Raw genomic sequence first — 18438 nt, 5'->3', positions numbered from 1 at the left:
CAGCAACCGGACAGTTGTCTCTATGTGTGTGAGTAAAAGTAAGTGGTAGAAGAAGAAGAAATAGATGTTCAGGAAACATTGAAACCAGGAGTGCAGAAGAGGGTCCTTCCCAGTTTCAGAAGGAGATAAAATACATAAGCAGGAAACATGTGAAATCCGGATATGAATTGTAGGCATGGCTGGGTTCAGTCTTGGACCGTATGCAACACAGATCACTATCATTAGATTTTGGTGATGTGCAAATCCATCAAAAGTGTTCTTTGCAGACTTAGACTTTTAAAATGTTATTATAATGCCAAATACCAACATGAAAAATTAATGAAATTATAAAGCAATTCATCCAATAATGTTTGATTTAAAAGGTCTTTGTCAATCCTTGTATATTATTTTCCAAACCATTTTCAAGGACACACGTGAGTATCTGCTGCTGGGCGAAGACAAGGTCAGAAGACTTCTGTATATCTGATAGGATTATTACTACTTGGAGGTGGAAAGGAGTGGATACGGGTATCTGCAGTGTGGGAGGACATGGAAGCCTGCTTGTAGGTACAACATGGCTGATGAAGTCTCTAGGCTTCTTGCGGCTTGTCGAAATTTTCCAATGGCTTCTCATTTCACTCGGGGTAAAAACCCAAACACAGCCTGCAGGATCCTGTGTGATAAGTCTTCCCATTACAGCCTGCAGGATCCTGTGTGATAAGTCTTCCCATTACTTCAGGCCTATACCTCAGCTTCTTGCCCCTTCACGTCAATGACTGGTTTGAACTTTAGTCGGACTTCTTGCACTGAATCCGGATCCTTACATCACATCCAGGGTCACCTCTCCTCGGCACAAAGGGGGAGAAATAAAGAGCAGCCTGTTTCATTTTTATAGTTTTAAAATATGCAGCCCTCAGGGTACTCATTTGCCACCTACAATTTTGTACTTATAGCCATGTCTGCAATTTTAAAAATCCCAGATATAACGTGCAGAACATAAGGAGGAGATGCTTTTTTTCTTTTTTCATTTTAATCATATTTTTTCTGTTCTTCAATTTTCCTCTGCTCTCTATTGAGTTATTTTATTTTCTGCTTGAGGTCTCTCTTCCCAGACAGTATCCTAGGGGCCTATTTCCCATGGCTTGCCTCTCTGTATGTTAAATCTCAGAAGCAGGTGTGGAATGCAGGCATCTGAAACACATCATCCACCAGCAAGGTGCAGTGCATACTGAGTGGAGGCCAAGGATGAAGCTGGGGTGGGGTTGGAGCCAGGGCGAAACTGGCTTATGACGCTGAAATGTGGAATAGAAGTCCCAGAGCCAAGAAAAAGAGCCAGATATAAACTTTCCACCATACTAAGGTTTTCATTCCGGGAATAAGAAAGATTTATTTTTAAGTCTTAGCGTCATCATTTGCTAGTGGTATAAGACTTGAGAGAAGATTTTACTTCAGCTGTTTTCATCTGGGACTGAGAAAACCTACCACAACTGAATCCAGCTGACATCCTCCGAGGTCCCTCACTCCCACACTATGCTCCCAGCCAACTGTTGCCTGTGCTTTTGCAGAAAACTCTCCTTCTGAGTGTGGATGGGACCAGTGATTTGCTTTTAAACAACAGAAGCTGGCAAAGATAGATGATGGATGTCACTCCTGTGGGTATGTTACATTAAATAAAACTCCATCTTGTGAGGACACTTGCTCTAGACTATCCTTGTTGGCTTGAGGTAGTTAAACAGCATGTTGGAAAAGTCAGCATGACTAGGAATTGTGGCAAACTCTAGGAACTACAACAGCCTCTAGCAGGACGACCTCCAACATTTAGCCAAAAACCTAAGTTTGTTTGAAAACAGATTCTTCCCCAGTCAAGCCTCCAGATAAGAGTGCGTCTCCAGCTGACCTTCGCTGCTGCCTTATGAGACCGTGATATTTAGTTATTATACCATTATAAGCAAATAGTTTATAACTTTTAAGCAAATAAGGTAGCTAAGCCGGACCCAGACTCCTGACCCACAGAAATTTTAAGATGACAAATTTGTTTTGTTCTAAGCCTCTATGTTTGTGGTAATTTGCTACATAGCAATACTGAGTACACTGAATTTTCAAACCCTGCTCGTTTGCCCATAGTAAAACACTAAAGGATGTCATCATGTCAACAGTCGTCTGTAGTTTTTACCAAAGAAAGTCATTTTCCCTACTTTCCCAGCCACATTTTGCCATACTAGGATTGGGCCGCTGCTAATTCCTAAACTAGAAGATATGACTTTGGTAATCCTTCTTGAAAACTTTGGCAATTAGATTTTCTTTATACAGTTAACACTAAGAGCCCTAAATGTCTCGCAGATTTTTGGAGGGGGATGACATTTGAGAGCATAAGTGAATATGTTTACTAAAATATGCAAGTCTGTCCACATATAAGGTATTAATACTTTAGTCTCATAATTTTCAAAATAAGAGGTACCTACACGTCAAATATAGCCTTCACAATTTATACAAATTTACATTGTGTTGCTGGAGTTGTTATTTCTATGTTAGATATATTCTTTAAAAATCTTTGGTGATGAATACACTTATATTATTAAACACTTGCTAATGAGTGATATTTAAATCAGGATCTTTTTAAAGGGAAGAAACAAAGATAGCATGGGGCCTCTAAATTTGGTGATGTATAAATATTTGTTAGTGGCAAAATGAGAGTTTAAAAAGCACTGAGGATATAGAAAAATAAATTTGTAATTCTATTATGGTTAGCCTTGGTAGAAATTCAAAATCCAGTCTTCTTAATAGCATTCATTGTAGTATATCTGCTTTATTTAGTGTTTTTAAAATAACAATTGTTCAGTACTGTCAATTATAGTAGATGACAGGTGTCACTTAGAAAAAGGTGAATGAGACACAATACTTTTCATCAAGTATTTTATACCTAGAATAGTAGACATTATATATCCCAAATATATTTCATTCAGCTCTTAATACAATTGTTGTAATCAAACATCACATGCTCAACTATTCTGAGAGATATTTGAAGGATACTTTGATATTGTGTTTTAAAACATAACATTGGATAAACATTACTTTCTTAATAAAGAAGGAAGAGACATTAACAAATATAGCTGTCACAGTGAAATCTATACTTACGCTCATTAGGAGGTTGAATTCTATCTATTTAAGTTAATAAATTCCCCAAGGCCAGTCCTAAATGATTGAAAAGTTGTCTTTCATAGTTCCATACATTTTTTTACTTAGTACTTTGACAATATAAATACTTTTAGTAGAGACCTAAGTGCGTTAAAATATCTGTTGAGGAGGGATGCCTGGGTGGCTGTCATTTAAGTGTCTGCCTTGCCTCAGGTCATGATCTCAGGGTCCTGGGATCAAGTCCCTCATCTGGCTCCCTATTAACTGGGGAGACTGCTTCTCTTTCTGTCTGCCACTCCCCCTGCTTGGGCTCAGCCTCACTCTCTCTCTCTTTCTCTCTCTGTCAAATAAATAAATAGGATCTTTAAAAAATATATTTGTTGAGGAAATAATAATCTGCCTAAACTAGTAAATGATGTCACAGGAGATTGGCAGGATTGCAACCTGGGAACATAGAGAAAGGGAACCAACAGAAAAGAAGAGCAAGAAATGGTTAAATTTTGGTTTGAAGGATAGTCCCCAGTTGAAAAACAGAGAAAGAATGCCAGAAATAGACACAGAAATATGAAAGAATGGTCTATTAAGGGCTGAAATGTACCTTTAATTAAATATGTTGTCACCTAGTCTATTTGAGAAGGTTCCTCTTAACATTTGTGAATTATGGTGCAAATGTTTTACTATTATTCTTACTCTAACAAACTAATGTCTCTTTCCTTTCACAATAGATCTAGAGTAAAGATCACATACAGATTTTATAAACAGTGTAAAAACTTCTAGACAAAATTGTTATCTAGTACTTACATAACACCCTAAAACTGGTTATTTAACTTAAGGAGGCATCTTAGTCCAGTTAGTGGAGAAGTCATGTACTGAAGACATTTTTCAAAAATATACTTTGTAATGGCAATTTCATACTGAGTTCTTAAAGGGAGGGTATTGTGTAACAAATACTTGTGGAAGAAAATATATAAAAACCCAATGAGTTCTCCAATCATTATTAATAAAGTATTGAAGGTGGAGCATGTACATTAATGTCATGGTTAATGTATACATTAACATATTAGTGTACACATTAACCATAAAAATTCAATTTTTATGTGTCAAGTGGGTTCAGTGATGATGCCTAGATATTTGGTCAAACATTATTCTGAATATTTTGTAAAGGACTATTTTTGAATAGATTACATTTAAATAATTAAATTTTGAGTACAGCAGACTACTTTATAATATGGGTGAGCCTCATCCAATCAGTTGAAGGACTTAAAGGAACAAAGACTGAGCATTCTTAAGCAAGAAGGAATTCTGTCAGTGCATTGCCTTGGGATTCAGTTTGCAGTTCTGCCCTGGATCTCCAACATGCTGGCCTACCCTGGTGGTTTTAGATTTTCACCTTTACAATTATGTGAGTCAATTTCTTAAAATCTTAATAGAAATTTTCTCTGTGTTTCTGTTTCTCTGGAAAACCCAGACTAATACAACTGTCTCTGTCATAATGAATACTTAATCACTCTGAATAATAAGTTCCCCATCCATAAAATAAAAGAACCAGTCTACGTGACTTCAAAATTTCTTACGGCCAGACTTCCTATGAACCACAGTTTAAGGTCATAGTCTCAAAGAATTGTGAGATATGAGATCTCAGATGAGCCGCATTCTATTTTCACAGTGTGCTTAGGAGTAAAAGTTATAATTACATACAAATTAAATGATAACGTGTGTATACCCTGTTTCTAAGGAAATAAGTTTTGTCCGTATATTACCAGTACAAATGGCAAGAGAGAGAAAAAACTTCTAGATACACAGAGATTTTTCCCAAAATATTATCAATTTTTTAAACTTTTTATACTGTGTTTTTTTTTTTCATGAACTGACCAGAACAAATAACACTTGGTTATCATTTTAGTTAAGAGTTATTGCTTTGATTGAAATTATGTTTATTTTTAATGGTTATTCCATCTTTGCAATGTTATTTGGCCTTTAAAAGCTAATGATCTATACAGACTTCACATGCATATACCATCAAGAGCATTTACATAAAGACACAAAATAATTTATTTTCTTGATAATCCATCCATGTTGGCAACTATGTTTTTTAAACAGATGGCACTATGATAAATTATCCAATATGTAGAAATCATGGCATGAATCTGGAAACTTAGCACAGATGCTTTTAATGAGATGTTCATGATCACATGCCACTTGTACATTCAGATAATGACAGAGCCTTCTGTTGTGAAAGACATTTATATGGTGAGGTTTCTTTTAGTAACGTTTAGTGATGCTGCTTTTCTTTAAGGGTGCAGTGCTCCTTAGAAAGTAAATATGTTTAGTGGTCCCAACCTTTCAGGCACAACATTTCTAGCAGAAATTTTTGATAACAAAGATCAATTTCGAATTTATCCATTCTAATAAAAAGAGTTGAAAATACTCCGGTTTAAAGGAGTCTGCAAAGTTAGCTTTCCAGATCTCGACACGGTTTTAATTTTCTACCGTAGTGCTCTCCAGGCTGTCAGGAGAAAAACTTCAATTTGTTATAGGGAGAAAATATTGTTTCGAGTAAAGAATAAAATGTTGACATGAAGATATATGAATTATGATGCTATGTTAATTCTCCTTGAAATACAGGTCACAGAATAGCAGCTTAACTGGACCACTCTGGAAAAAATCTTTTATTCCAAAGGCATAGAGGCACTCAACTTGAGTTGTAAAGGACTTTAAGATGATATTAATAGGGAACTAGTGACTTGGAATGTTGAGTGATGATTCCCAAGGAAGGTAGATAAATCACTTGACATAATATGAATACAAATAACTGGCAGAAACATGGATCATAACAATCTATTTCTTGGCCCTTTACTACTGAAATATTTAAGTCTCTAATATTCTAGTACCTGAGTGTCAACTCCAAACACAAATCCTGACTTCCTCTGAGTTATACACCAAGAAAAAACACATGGATCCTAGCATATTCTAGGCCCTAATTTACTTATATTTACTGTCTCAGTACCTTTCTTTCTGTGTGTGTCTCTCATGTACATACCACATGTACATACAAAAACGCTTTCTAAAAATTCAGTAGAGCAGATATGGAACCATAAGGAACATGAACAAATATTACTAATTATTTTAACTTCATTTTCAACTTGATATTTCTAAATTATACATGAGAAATCCTCATATGTCCACATATTTATCACATTGGGAATCATTATTGAGTTTTACATCTGGAAACCAATGGTGATGAATCACAAGCTAAATTAGGTGCCACCTGTCTTTCAGTTGTATATTTCTAGACTAAATTCATGACACTTTTAACCTAGGTACACTTGAGAGTTGCTTGAACAATGTACAAATTTGATTGATGTACAAAAACATCTACGTTCCTTTAAAAAAATATATTTAAATCTTATCGGGGACTTTCCTTGAGACAAATGGCTATAATCAGTGTTAAAACTGGAACTTACAAATTCCACAATATTTTGATCTCTTTTATGTGGATGATAAGTTGTCATTTTCCAAATAAGAAGACTATAATAATCTTTTACTGAGTCAATAGAAAAATGTAGGAGCTACTTTTTAATTCCTTGAGTTTACTGTATTTTTCTACATTTTCCTCTCTTTCACTCATTACTTTCGCTTATTTTTCTTTTGTCGAGGTATTGTGTTTAGGGGTTACAACGAAACAAGAAAACTATCAAGTAATAACCTGGTCAACATTTTCAAAATGTGGTCTGGGGATCCCCAGGTTTCTGGGAGAGTTTTTCAGGTGTTCCATAATATTGAACTACTTTCATAACACTGAGACTTCATTTACCTTTATCACACTGTCTCATGAATGTACAGTGGAGTTTTCCAGAGCTACATGGCATGTGATGTCCTAACAGGTTGAATGTGGAAGCAGATGTGAGAATCCTACTGTCTTCTATTAAAACAGACATTAGAAAGATTTTTCAAGAAAGTTATTACTAGGGGCGCCTGGGTGGCTCAGTGGATTAAGCCGCTGCCTTTGGTTCAGGTCATGATCTCAGAGTCCTGGGATCGAGCCCCACATCTGGCTCTCTGCTCAGCAGGGAGTCTGCTTCTTCCGCTCTCTCTCTGCCTGCCTCTCTGCCTACTTGTGATCTCTCTCTCTGTCAAATAAATAAATAAAATCTTAAAAAAAACAAAAAGAAAGTTATTACTACTCTTCTGACCAAATTGTTTTACAATCTACAAAGTAGAGTTATTTTGTTTAAAAATGTATTCAAGGAGCGCCTGGGTGGTTCAATGGGTTAAAGCCTCAGCCTTCAGCTCGGGTCATGATCCCAGGGTCCTGGGATTGAGCCCCACATCAGGCTTTCTGGAGCCTGCTTCCTCCTCTCTCTGCCTGCCTCTCTGCCTACTTGTGATCTCTGTCTGTCAAATAAATAAATAAATAAATCTTTAAAAAATAAAAAATAAAAAATGTATTCAAACAACATGCAATGGGTTTATTACTATTTTGAATAATATACATTTTAAACATTTCTCTATTTTAAATTCTAATGCTATAAATATTAATAGATATAACTCACATAAAAAGCTACTTGATCTCTTCAATTATTTTTAGATATATAGAAGAATCTGAAATTCCAGAACTTTGAGAAACTCTACCATAAATGAATACCCCAATACCTGAGATTATTATCATTTTCCACAAATGTAAAAAAATTAGAGATCCCAGGATGCTAGCATATACATCTACCTCTTCCATTATTTTATTCAATTTTTGAAAAATTGAAATTTATAATATTAAAATCGCTGTGCTAAGCACTGAGCCTAGAATGATCGATAGGACCCTATGTCTATCACAGAAGGAAACTGCGTCCTAGATTATCATGTTCTTACAACTAAGAGGTATCCTCTTGTGAAATTGCAGCACACATCTGTTTTGAAGCATTATTTACTGACTACTGCTCTTTGCATTTATGTTAATTTTTATGCTTTAGTTATTCCTTATCTTGAATTATAGCAATGAATCAAGGTTGCTGCTTCCTACACCTAAGGTCATGTTGCCTTAGTTAAAGAAGGTCCAGACCATACCTGAGCCATGCACACTGCCTTGAGAAGATTTATTATGGCAGGAATAGAAGAAAGAGAAATATCCTCCATTGTAGGCTTTTGAGAGTTCATTTTAAAGTCAAATCTTTTGATTTATAAAGGCTGGCCTTTGTTAAGAGAATAGAATATTCTTGAGAAGCAAAAGTGAAGGCACTTAACGTAGCAGAATATAAGCTTCTGTCACAACAAGAATTGAAGAGCCAAGAGAAGAAGATTTATGACTTGGCTCCAGGAAAATGTAACTTATCTGGCACAGAATGGGGTTTAGGTGACACTGTTATAAAATGAGACTTAATGGAGGCCATGTACAGAGAGGCAAATATAGCATCCTAAGCTGGCCAGCATGGGTCACACCACCATGATAGAGCTACATGGGATTCACACCAAATGCTTGAAGCATATCATTTCCCACTCGAGCACATGCTTCATGTATGCTGGACTGAAGAGTCATGTAGGTTATACTTCTAACCAACTTCCCGCAGGTTGCTCATGAATCATCTCAGGGAAGTGATTCTCACTTATGCTGCGCTATTTTTCAGAGCTCCATCCAATTGACCAACACCATGTTTCAATATTTACTTCCAGACTTCTTGAAAGTCTTTTGAATAACACTAGCGGGTTTATGAAATTAGAATGATACAAAGGGAAAGACCTTAGCTACCACTGGACAATAGAGATGAAGACATTCCAGACCTGTTACTTACAGGGATTTATACTGGCACTACAGAGGCATTACTAGTTTCTGGGGGCGGAAATAGAAGCCTAGTCATTTGAACCCAAGGTCATGACCCTTGGGGGGAAATAAGATATCATGCTAAGGAAGAATCAGGTTATGGGGTGGGGAAGCAGAGGAAGAAATGACAAAGGGAAAAAAGGGAAAAGAAAGGAAAGGGATGTGAGGAGAAAGGAAGGGAGGGAAGGAGAGGGGAGAGAAGGGGAGAGGAGAGAAGGGGAGGGGAAGGAAAAGAAGGGGAGGGGAAGGAATGGAAGGGAAAGGAAAGGAAGGGAAAAGAAGGGAGAAGGGGAGATTGGGTGGGTCAACTGGTTAAGCATCTGATTCTCCCAGGGCCCTGGGATCAAGCCCTGTGTGGGCTCTCCATTCAGCTAGAATCTGCTTCTCTTTCTCCCTCTGCCTGCTACTCCCCCTCCTTGACTTCTCTCTCTCTCTCTCTCTCTCTGTCAAATAAATAAAGAAAATCTTAAAAAGAAAAAAAGGGGGAAAAAAGAAAGGAAAAGGAAAGACATAGAAAACACCCTTTAAACTTTATTCTTGGAATTTGAACTTTCAAAATATGGAACCTCTTTTCAGTTACAGAATACAAATTTTCACAGCTCAATCCCTAGGTGTTTTGATCTACAGAAAATTTATTCTCTGGACCAAAGAAGTTGGATTTTGTAGGAAAAGATTTGCCTCTATAACCAGGCCAAAACGAAAATGTGCTGCTGGTAAGGTGGACACTAAATCACTCTCGAGATGTCTTGGGAAGTCAGAGAAGAGTCTTGTCGTTATTTAGGATGTGAGGACACCTGCATTCTTCTTGAATCAGTAAAATGATGCATAACTGCTTAAGGAAAGATTTCCCTATGCTGCTGGCATGGCTACTAGTGAAGGAAATGAATATTATTGGGCCCACTGCAGACCTACTGAATCAGAAACTTTGAGACTAGGTCCCAGGAATTTTCTTCACCAAGCCTTGCAGGTGATTCTGATGCAAATTCAAAATCACTGATAATCACTGTTCTAGGGTAAGACTAATGTCCTCTAGTGTTCAGATGGAGAAATGGCAAGTGATAGAAAAGTCAAGTTGGGCAATACTTAGCTTTCAACTTCTAGTACAAAATGGCATAAGATTGTCTTTTTTAAGGAAATAGTGTTTTACTGGGATAGGATGCAATTGAGGTAATATTTTTGCAGATAAAGCAGTAGAATTCTATTCCAAATAATTTTCCATATTCACTGATAATGCATTGTATCAGAGGAAATTTAAATTCAGCCTAAATAAAGTATTTATTGGTTAATTTTGAGTTTCAAATTAGATTTTTTTTAATCTACCAGAAGATAGTCGACTTTGGTGTTAATTTTTGTCTACATTTTAAGACCTCCTTTCCAAATATCAATATAAAATTTAGAGGTCTGAGCATAGCTTTTTGCCAAAACCAAAGTGTAGAGAGAACATAGTATATAAATGATACCAGGACAGCTTTACTGTGACTCAGAAAGAAAAATAAATGTGTGTAACAGTAACAGGAATACAAGTATATAGAAGAGAAAGCTTGCTAAGATATTGAGCAGGTCTCGGATAAGGGACCAAAGTCCCCACTTGGGGAGGGGAGGGTGAGGAAAAGATAAAATAGACACAAGATAAGACACAGAGCAAGCTGAAAGCGAAGACCTGGAACCTGGGGCACATTTTAGCCACAGAAAAATAAAAGCACCAGCTCCACAATTCGTAGGAAGAAGGAAAGCTGGAGATGGTGCCACAGTGATCTAACTCGGAGCTTTCTTGAAGCAGGCAAGAGCTACAGAACACTTTAGTCACTCTCTGGGCATGCGCACATGAGGTAACTCTGAGAACTCCTGACCAGCAAGGTGCCCAAAGTCGGAATAGGGAGCAGCAGAATTCGAAACTTTGAGATGGGAGGCTGTGGAGAGCTGAGCAGTCATCGTCAGTGAGAATCATCAGCCTGATGGCCAAAAACCAGGCTAAACCAGGTGGACCTGAGCAGCCATCAGTTCAAGAGTGACTGTCAGGGCCAGGTCAGGCAGGGATGTGTGTACAGACAATGCTTTCTGCTGAGAATAGAAAGCTTCGCTTTGAACTAAGGTATCAAAACAGAAAGTCAGGGTCTGAAGAGACCTTTTGAATGGGGAAATAGCCCTGATAGTATGCTTAAACTATTTATAGACAGAATATTTAAAGGAAAGCAACTTCTTTAAACCAAAAGAGATCAAATTATACTTAATAAGCCAATGTAAGGTCCACTCATCTGTCAACACCATCAGCAGGAATATATATCTAAGAGAGCAGAGCTCAGTTACAGATAATAAAATCTTATCTTCAGAGTTAAAACACAGAAAGAGTCAGGATTCATGGCTTTTTCCCAATAATCTTCTTAGAACTTCCAAGTAAATCTTTCCCTGGCTACAAGTGAGGCATTTTGGTAACATCTCAGATAAATAGATCAATTCTATGCCCAAAGTGGTATTATATTTGCACTTAAGTAAATGCACAAAAAAAAAAAAAAAAAAAAAAAAAAAAAAGTTACAGGCAATCCATGCATTTTAAAAAAACAGCAATTAATTGTATTTGTTGAAGTAGAATTTTCACTATCTTACTAATATCTCTTAAAATAAGTTTAAGAAGCTGCAATAATCAAGAAGTTTCCCAGGAATATTTTTTTGAAAAGTCAATATGGCTTTTTTATTAAAGCTAAGGTGAGAAAACTGACATGTGTTTTTCAAATATTGGCATCCACTCTAAGGCCATCAGATATAGCTAATAGCCAAAGTTTGAGTGGAAACAATTCAAGATATGTTTTATAAAATGATGCCAAATATAATAAATGCCTCCATAAAAATAAGGCTTACTTATAAAAGACAATATTTGTGGACAAATAACTCATGCTGAAAAGTTTGTGAACTCCAGAATTTTTCAGGCAATACTTTTATTGTCTCTTCTCAGTTTACATTGTTAACTGATCATCACAAAAAGGTGAGTAAGAATGTGTTTGAAGAAGACTTTGAATAATTTGGGACTTGCAGTCGTGACAATGAAGAACTTTACTAGGTTATATTATCCTTCTAGATGTGTAGACAAGAGGATTAAGCACTAAAAAAAAAAAAAGTTCCAGGAAAACATGCATGGTTATATAATTTAGACTGTAGCTTTAGCCTACAAACAAAAAATTCCAGACATCACACATTGAAAAAATGCAGCCATAAATCTACTTAAAGAGCTTCTCCATTCAGGCCTGCAAACATAGCATTGTCTTTGTTGATTTGTCTGTAGTCCGTTCTGGTAGGTGACATTGTTCTTGAGTACTAATCAATTGATGTCTCTGTGCCATCTGGCATTTTGTTGCTAAGCACAGCTGCAACACAGTAAGTGAAGTGTGAGTGGCAAGAAGCAAGGTTTGTGTTCATCACAATGTCACTGTCCAGACTATGCAGTCAATAAATCCTTGGTATGCCAGGCTTATCCTACCAAGTGAAGAAATGACTTGGCAATGCATTGCAGAAAATACGATGAAAAGTAATCATTCCAATGAGATTTTGAAGATCTTGCTTTGTATATAGAGTAATCTCTAAGAAAGGATACTGTTCTTTACTTGGGACTGAATATTTAAAACTTATTAACATCTAGATCACTACATAAAAAAATGGTACTGAAAACTCAAAGTTCTTATTACTTAGTTCTAAGTTCTTATTACTATTCTACGTTCTTACCACTTAGTTATGTTTACTATTTCTCATTGACTCTTTTTTATCTATCAGTAGGGGCCTATATTATTTGTTTTTAAACATCTGAAAGTAAAAAGCAGCAAGCAGGGAAAACAGGCATATACCAGAAGTGTACCAGACACTCCTGTAATGTAACAGAAGTCTGCAATTCATGGAAATGGGGTTCCATTAAATATTGTAACATTCAAGTAAAAACATCAGTTCTTATCAAAATGTTTTCAAAATACTACTAATGGCTTGTTTTCAGAACATCACAAATAATCAACTATTGTTAAGTTCGGGATAGTGAAATTTTACACAAATCTTCCACAAAGCAATAATAGTAAGGTGTGGATTTCAGTGATAATTACATTGTACCTACACATTCCACGAAGTTTCTCTTTGCAATTATGTTTCATAATACCATAATCGGCATTCCTACCTCCTCAGGAATATACCTGACTAGTTCCTGAACATGTTGAATTTGATCTTCCAAATATCCTATTGCACTCCTTAGACAAAAGACACCCAACTGACCTTCAAATAAATTGCTGCATTGAATGTATCCAGCTGGAATAGAAGGTGTTCATAAAACACCTCAGGAAAGATACTGACAAATTCCTGTAGTAGATAACCACCAGGAACAGTTGAAGGTTTTAAAGGTATCCTCCGTGCTAGGAAACATTTGTTATTAAAAAAAAAAAAATGTAGTTTCTCTTTCTAACAATGAAATTCTTAGAGAAATAGGCACACTGTACATTTAAACAGTTTTGAGTAAATTGTTGTATATGTTTTATACATTCATTTGTACATTCAAACAACTACCAAATTTTTATATGCTATTTACTGTATGCCAAGGAATTTGCAAGGTGCTCAGAATACAAAGATAAAATTATGTCCATTTTATTAACTCAAATACAAGAGGGTGCCACAAGAAGATTAGCTTAAGAAACTATGTAAATCCAAGCTGATTCCCTCTCCAGGTGGCCTGACCATGCCCCTCTTCAGGAAAGTAGCAACTTGGGAAAAAATCTGACATGCCTGAGGTTGCTGGGGGAGAGGGCATGTTTGTTTCCTTTGCCTTCCTTTGGCTGCCTACACTCACTCCAGTACATTCTGGATTGATTGTGTCCCTTCCTTGCTCTCATGCTGACGTGTCCTCTCCCCCGACCTAGGCCAGAGGCATTGATGAGCAACAGGTATCTTTAGTCATCAACTATGACCTTCCAACCAACAGGGAAAACCATATCCACAGAATCGGCCGTGGTGGACGATTTGGCCATAAGCGTGTGGCTATCACCATGGTGACAGAGGAAGACAAGAGTACTCTTCAAGACACTGAGACCTTCTACAACGCCTCCACTGAGGAGATGCCCCTCAGTGTTACTGACTTCATCTGAGGGGATGTTCTGCTACCTAGCCCCACCCAGGTTTCAGTCTGGGAGGCTGAAGAGGAGCAGGAGGGGGGAAGGAAGGGAGCCAAGGGATGGACATCTTGTCATTATTTTTTTCTTTGAATAAATGTCACTTTTTGAGGCAAAAGAAGGAACCTTGAACACTTTAGGCCCCCTTTTCTTTGGGGCATTCTCTTGCTCCAGGCATCCTCTCTTCTCCTAAAAACGTTAATCCATCTTCATAACCCAGTCAACCTCCAGATTCCTGAGGCTCTCCCCCACCCCAGCTGAACACTTCTGAGGATTCAAGGGGCCATAGTGTCACTCAACCTCATTTGCTGGACCAAATCTGGAGAATCCCTGAGTTAAATGGCCCAGGGGATTGTCCCCAGGTGGGGGAATCAGGGGAGGGAAAATGGTAGCCATTTTTACATTGTTTTGTATAGTATTTATTGATTCAGGAGCCAAAACACAAAATTCTGAAAAAAATGACTTGCAAACTGCCAAAATAAACAAGCAAACAAATAACAGAAAGGAAGGAAGAAAGGAAGGAAGGAAGGAAGGAAGGAAGGAAGGAAGGAAGGAAGGAAGGAAGGAAGGAAACTATGGTAAGGTATTTACTCTAAAAGCATGCCCTCTCTTTTTTCCTCTAACCACTTACGTTGTCCTGTTCAGATGTTTTAACTGAAGTAATCAATGACTACAATATTCACTTCAAAATGACTGTTTATTTGAGTGATATCAAAGGGAAGAGAAAAAGAAAGAGACTAAGTACCCATCCTTCAATTTTCACATCCTTGCTCCAAAAGTAATATATTCTTGTGATATGGCCACCCCTCCTCAAGATCGTGGTAACTGCCCTTAATTGTGGTTGTGTTTTCTCCTGTATGTGGACATTGCTACTTCCAGAAATCCTTCACCGACAGGTATTATAACAGAAGCAGGGCATTTCTCACTTTTGTAAGACCAAGTGTGAAGAGTGGCTCTAATCATTATTGGCAGTACAATTTTATTGTGCTTTGGGAAACGGAGTATGATTAGCAATAAAAATAAAAATATTTTCTGGTTATGTACATTTATAAACTATAAAATATAGCTATGTAACAATATGATAATTTATTACACACTCTCCATGCATCATTTCATGTGATTTTCCCCAAAATCGAACAAAATAGATAAAACAGAAGCACATAGTCTCCACTGAGGGCTCTTTGAACCTTTTCTATGCCTAGTGATACAGATTTACATAAACTTTTACGTCCTTAAGTTTAATAATTACTGAATAAAAATAAGTTAGGTATCTTTAATCTGTTTATGGCAGAATACTTTGTAAGGTTAGAAATAGGTTGCCTTTCATATTGTGTTTCTTGGGGTTAGCAGCACTAATTTATGTTTTATGTCATGTGGATTATTTAAACAGAGCCAGACATTTGACATCAGAGAAATGATTGCACAGAGAAGAACTAAAGTGCCACCTGATGGGTTTAGAGAAGAAATCAAAGGTAGAACCATTGCTTGGAAGCAGCAAATTATTTTAAGTCTTTCATGGCCAAAATAAGCTTCTCCATATTTAAGAATATACTCTGAATAAAATTTCTTTATGTGGTCAAATTATTCTGTGAATGTGATCATCAGATATGAACAGACTGAAAAACAATATTAAGATCCAGATGGTACTAGGACATGGTAAGTTTAATTATTATTTGTCTGATTATATTTAGTAACTGCAATAATGTCCCAGCGATCCGGCACTTTGCTAAATGTCAGGCTATCTTGGCATCCCATCTGTACTCTGGTTGCACAACAAACGTGAATCTCAGTTGTCTACATTGTGGCTTTTGCCTCTCTTTCTCCCTACTCTCTCCAAAAATGAGATTTAAGTGCTGGTATTTGAAAAGTCATCCTGAGGTGATAAACATAAAGTTTTGTTTTGTTTTTGTTTTTGTTTCTAAAAAGTAGACGGAAGTATCTGGAAATACTGCAAAACAGATGAAGGGAAAAAAAAGAAGATACAACAGACTTCTAAGCGGCGGTGGGGAGAGCTGAGGAGGGATGATCCTGGGAATGAAGGCAAGATTCTGCCAGGGAAGGTGTCAGCAGTAGCTCTTTTTTAACTCTTATCTCAGAAGTCACTGAATGATTCCAAAATGTGCTCTTATAATGATTACAATTAATTTCTATGAAGCTTATTTTTTATTTAAACATGTTACATGCAAATTGGAAACATTTTCAAATTATGGAAATGAAGAAAGCAAAAGGTTACAATTTCCCACCTCAGAAATATAGTAACATAACTGTTTTATTTTGTAGACCATGAATCTCTGTCTTTTCCATCTCAGGCCTCACTCTGCATATTTTGCGGCCAGTGTTTCTCTACTACTTATACACACACACACACACACACACACGCACACTCATGTACACATTTGCTCCAGAATCATTGTGTAACAACACTCACACACACATTTGTTGCAGAATCATTGAAAAACAATATTAGTCTGTACTAAAAAACTCAAGGATTCTCAGGAGAGATTTATACCTCACTGCAAACATCATCCCTTCCAAAAGTCTTTCTTAGACACACAACTCCACAACATGTATACTCTTTAAGACAGCTCCCCAAACCAAACCCCTCCTATTAGCTCTTTCACCTTACCCATCCTAAAATCTACCAGATCTGCTTGTTCAAACTGCAACTTCTTTTTTTTTTTCTTTTTGTTGTCTTTAACTTATTTTGCCATGAAGTTTGTATTATTTTAATACTATCAAATGGGTAGTTTTTCCTCTTTCCAATTCTCTGAACCCATTAACACAAGCTAAAATCTCATTAGAAAAGTTCAGGGTGGGATTTTTTTTTTTTTTTTAAGATTTTATTTATTTATTTGTCATAGAGAGAGAGAGAGAGAGAGCACAAGCAGGCAGAGTGGCAGGTAGAGGCAGAGAGAGAAGCAGGCTCCCTGCTGAGCAAGGAGCCTGATGCAGGACTCAATCCCAGAACCCTGGGATCATGACCTGAGCCGTGGCAATGGCTTAACCGACAGAGCCACCCAGGTGTCCCAAGGTGGAATTTTTTAACTGTTATTTAGATTTGACTTTCTGTCTAGTCATATACAAATAATGATTATAGGATTATAGGAACAATAGTTTTGCATTACAGAAAACTAGAAAACAGAGCGCAGCAAACATTTAGAAGTAAGTACTATATATACTCACTGTACAGCAACAACCACTGTTAATATCTTAATGCTTATCCTTTCAAATCTTTGTGTGTGTGTGTGTTATGTGCATAAACCACAGTGGCATCATATTTTCATAGTGTTCTGTGACCCACTTCTTTTAATCAAGAATTTTCACCACAATTATACTCATCTAATGTAACACCAATAATTATTCAGATTTTCAAAACTGACCCCCAAAATATCCTTTCTAATATTCGTGAACCCATTGCTAGTCTTCACCATGCACTCACTGCAAATGATTACGTCCCTTATGTGCTACCCAGTCTTCGTAACTGAATCTTTCTTTAGTTTTGTTGAAATGACCAGGCCCTACATGGAGCACTGGGTGTGGTACATAAACAATGAGTCTTGGAACACTGAAAAAAAAAATTTTTTTTTAATTAAAAAAAAAAAAAAAAAGGAAAGAAAAAAGAAAAAGAAATGGCCAGGCCCAAGCGTCCCACTTTTGGGAGTTGCTGGTTACTTTATTGTGATATATTTTATTTTTTAATTTATTTTCTTCATTTCATATTAAGTATAAGTCATATCTTAAAGCTTGATGATAAAACATGCAACTTAAAATTTTTTAGGTAGACTAGGTATTGTGCTATGCCCAGTATTCAACTGATCCCACCATCCATGAGTCTAAATTTGACCCCCCTGCTTAAATTATGAATTTTCTGAATGTATTCTGTGTGGGTTCTTAGGAATATCAAATATCCCCAGTTCTTCATCAGTCATATATCTGACAATTTTGACATCAATTGTAAATTTTTGCCTGACTCAGTATGTTCATCAAGGTTTGTGAAATTTTTGTTTCTAGCATATTACTCATTCTCCATTTACTGGTGGCCCTTTTTAAAGTTAAAATTGTCCCTCAATAGCAGAGTTATTTAGTTGGTATTCTATTTGTCAGATTGCTGATCGGACTCACATCTACTGCCAGAGGGCAGGTAGATTTCCATAGATCTTACAGGAGTATTTAGGAATAAAGGATTATGAAGACTGCAAATAATACTGAAATAATTCAGAAAAAAATTATAGACACATATGTGTCTATATACATATATTATTCTATACATACATATGAAGAAAGAGAATGACATTGAAAATGGGTTAAAATAGTAACATGGGAATCTGGGTAAAGGTCTCTGAGAGTTCTTTACACAGTTTTGAAACTTTTCCATATATT

General features: G+C 36.6%; 1 non-coding gene across 1 annotated transcript; it reads left to right on the top strand.

Annotated features, from left to right (window-relative positions):
• Window positions 1-13594: 13594 nt before the first annotated feature.
• Window positions 13595-13737, top strand: LOC116854362. The gene has a single exon (XR_004380144.1). It is a non-coding gene; the product is annotated as a small nucleolar RNA SNORA67 (small nucleolar RNA).
• The last annotated feature ends 4701 nt before the right edge of the window (window positions 13738-18438 follow it).

Source organism: Lontra canadensis, unplaced genomic scaffold (assembly GCF_010015895.1).
Source record: "Lontra canadensis isolate GAN:19392208 unplaced genomic scaffold, GSC_riverotter_1.0 scaffold90, whole genome shotgun sequence".
Taxonomy (NCBI): domain Eukaryota; kingdom Metazoa; phylum Chordata; class Mammalia; order Carnivora; family Mustelidae; genus Lontra; species Lontra canadensis.
The sequence above is the reverse complement of the archived record's forward strand: the minus strand, read 5'-3'. Positions and strand labels throughout refer to the sequence as shown.